Here is a 9,066-nt window from a genome sequence, read left to right as displayed (position 1 = left end):
CCGGACTGGGTAGAGTAGGAACCAGTGTCTAGGGTTTAGAGGTTTTTGGCTTTCCTTGTGAGCAATCTCTAAATGTTTGAGAGCTGTGTGTTTGAGCATTTGCCCATGTCATTTGCAGGGGCGGTCTTGGGAGCAGCTGAAGAGAGAGGAGCCTTGTAGGTGAGTTGGGGAGGCAGCCGGAGGAGCGGGGATCCACTGCAGCTTTAGAGATGCCTTCTAATTTTGTGTCTCACTCACTCAGGTATCCCGGAACGTGACATCCACAGTGTCCGACTCCGGTCAGGGCCTGGGTGCTGGTGAGTAGGGGGATCACTGGGGTTTGAGCCCCATGCCACCCAACTCACGTCTTGCTTATGGTTTTCTTTCTCGCAGTTGGCTCCTAGTAGTCTGATGATGGCAGGAACCTCTGAGCCAGCCCAGGTGCTCCTCCTCTGCATCCAAGATGGATTGACATCCCCGGCTCTCAGAAAGATAAGTGCAGGGCAAAGCCCCAGAGAGTGGTTGGGAGTGGGTGCAAGTCTGTGCCTCACCTGGAGGGATTTTTGCAATTAGTCCGGTGCAAGGGGTATCCTGTGACAGGTTATTTGGATGCATCAAAGGAAGGGCTTACTTTTTATCATTGGATTCTTGTGTGCCGGGCAGAGCAGTTCTGGTGTGTGTCACGTCCTTTGTCTCGTGTGTGTTTTGTGTCCTTCGTCTCTTAATTGTGTCACATGTGTGGTGTGGTCACAGGTGTGGGGTGTATGGACTTGGGGTCAAGCTGAACTGCTCTGTGCCGTGCTCCTGGATCAGTGGTAGAATAGATATTGCTCAGAGTCCTCCCATCAACATGTCAGTTCCCTTAACCAGGGACCGATGGCTGTACAGTCGGTGATGGGGATGGTCTTGTGCTGCCCTGCTTGGGTGTCTAGAGTCCCGGTTAGGTAGAGTAGCAGAGAGTGTCTAGGGTTTAGAGGTTTTTGACTTTCGTTGTGAGCAGTCCCTAACTGTTTGAGAGCTGAGTGTTAGAGCATTTGCCCATGTCATTTGCAGGGGCGGTCTTGGGAGCAGCTGAAGAGAGAGGAACGTTGTAGGTGAGTTGGGGAGGCAGCCGGAGGAGCGGGGATCCACTGCAGCTTTAGAGATGCCTTCTAATTTTGTGTCTCACTCACTCAGGTATCCCGGAACGTGACATCCACAGTGTCCGACTCCGGTCAGGGCCTGGGTGCTGGTGAGTAGGGGGATCACTGGGGTTTGAGCCCCATGCCACCACTCACGTCTTGCTTAGTGTTTCTTTCTTCGCAGTTGGCTCCAGTAGTCTGACGAGGGCAGGAAACCTCTGATCCGCCCAGTGCTCCTCCTCTTCATCAAAGGCTGGATTACATCCCGGCTCTCAGAAAGATAAGTGCAGGGCGCAAAGCCCCAGAGAGTGGTTGGGAGTGGGTGCAAGTCTGTGCCTCGCCTGGAGGGATTTTTGCAATTAGTCCGGTGCAAGGGGTATCCTGTGACAGGTTATTTGGATGCATCAAAGGAAGGACTTACTTTTTATCATTGGATTCGCGTGTGCCGGGCAGAGCAGTTCTGGTGTGTGTCACGTCCTTTGTCTCGTGCGTGTTTTGTGTCCTTCGTCTCTTAATTGTGTCACATGGTGTGTGTGGTCACAGGTGTGGGGTGTCTGACTTGGGGTCAGCCTGGAACTGCTCTGCCCTGCTCCGTGGATCAGTGGGTAGATAGAATATTGCTCAGTCTCCCATCAACATGTCAGTTCCCTTAGACAGTGGAGCCGATGGCTGTCCAGTCTGTGAGCAGGATGGTCTTGTGATGCCCTGCTTGGGTATATAGGGTCCCGAGTGGGTAGAGTTGGAACCAGTGTCTAGGGTTTAGAGGTTTTTGGCTTTCCTTGTGAGCAATCCCTAAATGTTTGAGAGCTGAGTGTTTGAGCATTTGCCCATTTCATTTGCAGGGGCGGTCTTGGGAGCAGCTGAAGAGAGAGGAGCCTTGTAGGTGAGTTGGGGAGGCAGCCGGAGGAGCGGGGATCCACTGCAGCTTTAGAGATGCCTTCTAATTTTGTGTCTCACTCACTCAGGTATCCCGGAACGTGACATCCACAGTGTCCGACTCCGGTCAGGGCCTGGGTGCTGGTGAGTAGGGGGATCACTGGGGTTTGAGCCCCATGCCACCCAACTCACGTCTTGCTTATGGTTTTCTTTCTCGCAGTTGGCTCCTAGTAGTCTGACGATGGCAGGAACCTCTGAGCCAGCCCAGGTGCTCCTCCTCTGCATCAAAGCTGGATTGACATCCCCGGCTCTCAGAAAGATAAGTGCAGGGCAAAGCCCCAGAGAGTGGTTGGGAGTGGGTGCAAGTCTGTGCCTCGCCTGGAGGGATTTTTGCAATTAGTCCGGTGCAAGGGGTATCCTGTGACAGGTTATTTGGATGCATCAAAGGAAGGACTTACTTTTTATCATTGGATTCGCGTGTGCCGGGCAGAGCAGTTCTGGTGTGTGTCACGTCCTTTGTCTCGTGCGTGTTTTGTGTCCTTCGTCTCTTAATTGTGTCACATGGTGTGTGTGGTCACAGGTGTGGGGTGTCTGACTTGGGGTCAGCCTGGAATTGCTCTGCCCTGCTCCGTGGATCAGTGGGTAGATAGAATATTGCTCAGAGTCTCCCATCAACATGTCAGTTCCCTTAGACAGTGGAGCCGATGGCTGTCCAGTCTGTGAGCAGGATGGTCTTGTGATGCCTTGCTTGGGTGTATAGGGTTCCGACTGGGTAGAGTAGGAAGCAGTGTCTAGGGTTTAGAGGTTTTTGGCTTTCGTTGTGAGCAATCCCTAAATGTTTGAGAGCTGAGTGTTTGAGCTTTTGCCCATGTCATTTGCAGGGGCGGTCTTGGGAGCAGCTGAAGAGAGAGGAGCCTTGTAGGTGAGTTGGGGAGGCAGCCGGAGGAGCGGGGATCCACTGCAGCTTTAGAGATGCCTTCTAATTTTGTGTCTTACTCACTCAGGTATCCCGGAAGGTGAGAACCACAGTGTCCAACTCCAGTCAGGATCTCGGTGCCGGTTAGTAGGGGGATCACTGTGGTTCGAGCTTTGTGCCACACAACTCATGTATCGCTTATGGTTTTCTTTCTCGTTATGGAGTCGGTGTAACCCCGTGACTGCAGGAACCACCTCACCATGGGCGACTGACCCAGATTGGTTTTCTTGAGCTGTCCTCGTCTGCAATCTCCAAGATTTAAAAGGATGAGCAATGAGGCACTGAGCTTTAGTGATGGCAGGTGCCATCCGGGTAACTTTTGGGAGCATCCGGGCATTGGAGGTGAGTCGGGGAGGCAGCAGGAGAAGTGGGGATGCACTGCAGCTTTAGAAATGACCTTCAATTTTGTTTTGCTTTTATTTCTCTTAGTCTCTTTTCCTGATTTTAATTCTCTTAGTCTCATATTCTGCTTTCATTTCTCTTAGGCCCTTCTCCTGCTATTAATTCTCGTAGTCTCTTCTCCTGATATTAATTCTCTAACGCTCTTCTCCTGATTTTAATGCTCTTAATCTCTTCTCTTGCTTTTAATTCTCTTACTCTCTTCTCTCTCTTTTTATTTCTCTTAGTTTCTTGTCCTGACTGTAATTTTCCTAGGCTATTCTCCTGATTTTAGTTCTCTTAGGCTCTTCCCCTGATTTTAATTCTTTTAGGCTCTCCTCCTGATTTTATTTCTCTTAGACTCTTCTCCTGATTTTAATTTTTTTGGCTCCTCTCCTGATTTTAATACTCTTAGACTCTTCTCCTGATTTTAATTTTTTTAAGCTTGTCTCTTGATTTTAATTTTTTTAGGCTCCTCTCCTGGTTTTTACTCTCTTCGTCTCCTCTCCTGATTTTTATTTTTTTTGGCTCTTCTCCTGATTTTAATTTTCTTAGGGTGTCCTTCTGATTTGGATTTTTTAAGGCTCCTCTCCTGATTTTTACTCTCTTTGTCTCCTCTCCTGATTTCAATTTTTTTAGGCTCCTCTCCTGATTTCAATTTTTTTAGGCTCCTCTCCTGATTTTTATTCTCTTAGGCTCCTCTCCTGATTTTTATTCTCTTAGACTCCTCTCCTGATTTTAATTTTTTCAGGCTTGTTTCCTGATTTTAATTTTTTTTTGAGCGTTTTCCTGATTTTAATTTTTTTAGGCTCCTCTCCTGATTTTAATTTTTTTAGGCTCGTTTCCTGATTTTAATTTTTTAAGGCTCCTCTCCTGATTTTAATTTTTTTAGGCTCTTCTTCGGATTTTAATTTTTTTAGGCTCCTCTCCTGATTTTAATTTATTTAGGCTCTTTTCCTGATTTTAATGTTTTTAGGCCCCTTTCCTGATTATAATTTTTTTTAGGCTTTTCTCCTGATTTTAATTTTTTTAGGCTCTTCCCCATATTTTAATTTTTTTTAGGCTCCTCTCCTGATTTTTATTTTTTTTAGTTCTCTTCTTGATTTTAGTTTTTTTAGGCTCCTCTCCTGATTTTAATTTTTTTTATGGTCTTCTTCTGTTTTTAATTTTTTTAGGCTCCTCTCGTGATTTTTATTCTCTTTGTCTCCTCTCCTGATTTTTAGTTTCTTAGGCTCCTCTCCTCATTTTTATTCTCTTTGTTTCCTGTCCTGATTTTTATTTTTTTGGACTGTTTTACTGATTTTAGTTTTTTTAGACTCCTCTCCTGATTTTAATTTTTTTAGGCTCCTCTCCTGATTTTAATTTTTTTAGGCTCTTCTCCTGATTTTAATTTTTTTAGACTCCTCTCTTGATTTTTATTTTCTTAATCTCTTCTCCTGATTTATTTTTTTTAGGCTCCTCTCCTGATTTTAATTTTATTTAGGCTCTTTTCCTGATTTTAATTTTTTTAGGCTCCTCTCCTGATTTTAGTTTTTTTAGGCTCCTCTCCCGATTTTAATTTTTTTAGTCTCCTCTCCTGATTTTAATTTTTTTTAGTCTCCTCTCCTGATTTTAGTTTTTTTAGACTCTTTTCCTGATTTTAATTTTTTCAGGCCCCTCTCCTGATTTAAATTTTTTTAGGCTCCTCTCCTGATTTTAATTTTTTTAGGCTCTTCTCCTGATTTTAATTTTTTTTAGGCTCTTCTCCTGATTTTAATTTTTTCAGGCTCTTCTCCTGATTTTAATTTTTTTAGACTCTTTTCCTGATTTTAATTTTTTTAGGCTCCTCTCCTGATTTTAATTTTTTTAGGCTCCTCTCCTGATTTTAATACTCTTAGACTCTTCTCCTGATTTTAATTTTTTTAAGCTTGTTTCCTGATTTAATACCTTAGAACTCTTCGCCTGATTTTAATTTTTTTTAAGGTTTGTTTCTGATTTTAATTTTTTTTTAGAAAGGTCTTCTCCGGACTTGATTCTTTTAGGCGCCTCTGGCCTGATTTTAAATTTTTTTTAGCTCCTCTTTCCCTTGAGTTTGATTTTTTTAGGCTCCTCTCCTGATTTTGATTTTTTTAGGCTCCTCTCCTGATTTTAATTTTTTTTAGGCTCCTCTCCTGATTTTAATTTTTTTACACTCTTTTCCTGATTTTAATTTTTCAGGCTCCTCTCCTGATTTTAATTTATTTAGACTCTTGTCCTGATTTTAATGTTTTTAGGCCCCTTTCCTGATTTTTATTTTTTTTAGGCTCCTCTCCTGATTTTTATTTTTTTTAGTCCTCTTCTTGATTTTTGTTTTTTTAGGGTCTTCTCCTGATTTTAATTTTTTTTATAGTCTTCTTCTGATTTCAATTTTTTTAGGCTCCTCTCCTGATTGTAATTTTTTTAGGCTCCTCTCCTGATTTTAATTGTTTTAGGCTTGTTTCCTGATTTTAATTTTTTTAGACTCTTTTCCTAATTTTAATTTTTTAAGCTCCTCTCTTGATTTTATTTTTTTTAGGCTCCTCTCCTGATTTTAATTTTTTTTAGGCTCCTCTCCGGATTTTAGTTTTTTTAGGCTCTTTTCCTGATTTTAATTTTTTTAGGCTCCTCTCCTGATTTTGATTTATTTAGGCTTGTTTCCTGATTTTAATTTTTTTAGACTCTTTTCTTGATTTTAATATTTTAGGCTCTTCTCCTGATTTTTATTTTTTTAGGCTACTCTCCTGATTTTTAGTCTCTTTGTCTCCTCTCCTCATTTTTATTTTCTTAGGATCCTCTCCTCATTTTTATTCTCTTTGCTTCCTGTCCTTTTTTTTATTTTTTTGGACTGTTTTACTGATTTTAGTTTTTTTAGACTCCCCTGTGGATTTTTATTTTTTTAGGCTCCTCTCCTGATTTTAATTTTTTTAGACTCTTCTCCTGATTTTTATTTTTTTGAACCCTCTTCTTTATTTTAATTTTTTTAGGCTCCTTTCCTGATTTTAATTTTTTTAGGCTCTTCTTCTGATTTTAGTTTTTTTAGACTCCTCTCCTGATTTTAATCTTTTTAGGCTCCTCTCCTCATTTTTATTCTCTTGGTCGCCTCTCCTGATTTTTATTTTTGTGAGCCCTCTTCCTGATTTTAGTTTTTTTAGGCTCTTCTCCTGATTTTAATTTTCTTAGGGTGTTCTTCTAATTTGGATTTTTTAAGGCTCCTCTCCTGATTTTTACACTTTGTCTCCTCTCCTGATTTTTCTTTTTTTAGGCTCCTCTCCTGATTTTTCTTTTTTTAGGCTCCTCTCCTGATTTTTCTTTTTTTAGGCTCCTCTCCTGATTTTAATTTCTTTAGGCTCGTTTCCTGATTTTAATTTTTTTAGGCTCGTTTCCTGATTTTAATTTTTTTAGGCTCCTCTCCTGATTTTAATTTTTTTAGGCTCCTCTCCTGATTTTAATTTTTTTAGGCTCCTCTCCTGATTTTAATTTTTTTAGGCTCTTTTCCTGATTTTCATTTATTTAGGCTCCTCTCTTGATTTTAATTTTTTTAGGCTCCTCTCCTGATTTTTCTTTTTTTAGGCTCCTCTGCTGATTTTAATTTTTTTAGGCTCGTTTCCTGATTTTAATTTTTTTAGGCTCCTCTCCTGATTTTAATTTTTTTTAATCCCCTCTCCTGATTTTAATTTTTTTAGACTCCTCTCCTGATTTTAATTTTTTTAGTCTCATTTCCTGATTTTAATTTTTTTAGGCTCCTCTCCTGATTTTAATTTTTTTTAGTCTCCTCTCCTGATTTTAATTTTTTTAGTCTCCTCTCTTGATTTTTATTTTCTTAGTCTCCTCTCCTGGTTTATTTTTTTTAGGCTCTTTTCCTGATTTTAGTTTTTTTAGGCTCTTTTCCTGATTTTAGTTTTTTTAGGCTCCTCTCCTGATTTTAGTTTTTTTAGGCTCTTTTCCTGATTTTCATTTATTTAGGCTCCTCTCCTGATTTTCAGTTTTTTAGGCTCCTTTCCTGATTTTAAATTTTTTAGGCTTCTCTCCTGATTTTAATTTTTTTAGGCTCCTCTCCTAATTTTAATTTTTTTAGGCTCCTCTCTTGATTTTAATTTTTTTAGTCCCTTTTCCTGATTTTAGTTTTTTTAGTCTCCTATCCTGAGTTTAATTTTTTTAGACTTGTTTCCTGAGTTTAATTTTTTTAGGCTCCTCTCTTGATTTTAATTTTTTTAGGCTCCTCTCTTGATTTTTAATAATTTCTTTTATCTCCTCTTCCGAATGGTATTTTTTAGCTCCTCTCTTGATTTTGTTTGTTTAGGCCTCTTTCCTCCGATTTTAGGTTTTTTTAGCTCTTTTTCCTGTTTTCTTTATTTAGGTCCGCTCCTGATTTTAATTTATTTAGGCTCCTCTCCTGATTTTTTTTTTTTAGGCTCTTTTCCTGATTTTAATTCTTTTAGGCTCCTCTCCTAATTTTAATTTTTTTAGGCTCTTTTCGTGTTTTTAATTTTTTTAGGCTCCTCTCTTGATTTTAATTTTTTTTTAGGCTCCTCTCCTGATTTTAATTTTTTTTAGGCTCCTCTCTTGATTTTAATTTTTTTAGGCTCCTCTCCTGATTTTAATTTTTTTAGGCTCTTTTCCTGATTTTAATTTTTTTATGGTCTTCTTCTGATTTTAATTTTTTTAGGCTCCTCTCCTGATTTTAGTTTTTTTAGGCTCTTTTCCTGATTTTCATTTTTTTAGGCTCCTCTCCTGATTTTAGTTTTTTTATGCTCCTTTCCTGATTTTAGTTTTTTTTAGGGTTCTCTCCTGATTTTAATTTTTTTTAGGCTCCTCTCCTGATTTTAATTTTTTTTAGGCTCCTCTCCTGATAATTTTTTTTTAGGCTCCTCTCCTGATTTTAATTTTTTTTTAGGCTCCTCTCCTGATTTTAATTTTTTTAGGCTCCTCTCCTGATTTTAATTTTTTTAGGCTCGTCTCCTGATTTTAATTTTTTTTATGCTCCTCTCCTGATTTTGGTTTTTTCAGGCTCCTCTCCTGATTTTATTAGCTGCTCGTGTAAGGAATTAAATGAAAATTAACCACCTAAATAATTACAGAAGTAAATTTTCAAACCACTCAGCACTTAGAAGCCAGTTATTAGCTTAGTGTTTTGGAGAAATTGGATAAGTATGGTTATAAAAGAAAAAAAGCGAATAAGTTAAAAATCTCATAGCAACACTGCCACCTAGTGACTTGGAAAAGGAATTTCACATATTAATTACATTAAATACTGCCACCTACTGACGGAAAACAGGAACTGCAAGTAAAAAAAAATTAAGAACTGTGCCACCTGCTGATGGAAAGGAGGAACTGCATGGGAAGAAAAATATAAGCGCCACCTGCTGAAAACCTACGGCAATTGCATAATAATAAAATTTAGGGTTAGGGTTTGGGGTTCGGGATCGAGTTCAGGGTTTTGGGTTAGGGGTTAGGGTTAGTTAGGGTTCGGTTTAGGGTTTAGGGTTTGGGTTAGGGTTAGGGTTCAGGGTTGGGGTTAGGGGTTTAGGGTTAGGGTTAGTTAGGGTTAGGGTTAGTTGGTTAGGGTTGGGGTTAGGGTTAGGGGTTAGGGTTGGGTTTAGGGTTAGGGTTTAGGGTTTAGGGGTTAGGGTTAGGGTTAGTTAGGGTTAGGGTTTAGGGTTAGGGTTTTGGGTTAGGGTTTAGGGTTAGGGTTTGGGTTAGGGTTGGTTAGGGGTTAGGGTTAGGGTTTAGGGTTAGGGT

This window comes from Pipra filicauda, unplaced genomic scaffold, assembly GCF_003945595.2.
Source record: "Pipra filicauda isolate LSUMZ 115617 unplaced genomic scaffold, ASM394559v2 scaffold1221_size36797_pilon, whole genome shotgun sequence".
Taxonomy (NCBI): Eukaryota; Metazoa; Chordata; class Aves; order Passeriformes; family Pipridae; genus Pipra; species Pipra filicauda.
Note: the sequence above shows the minus strand (reverse complement) of the source record.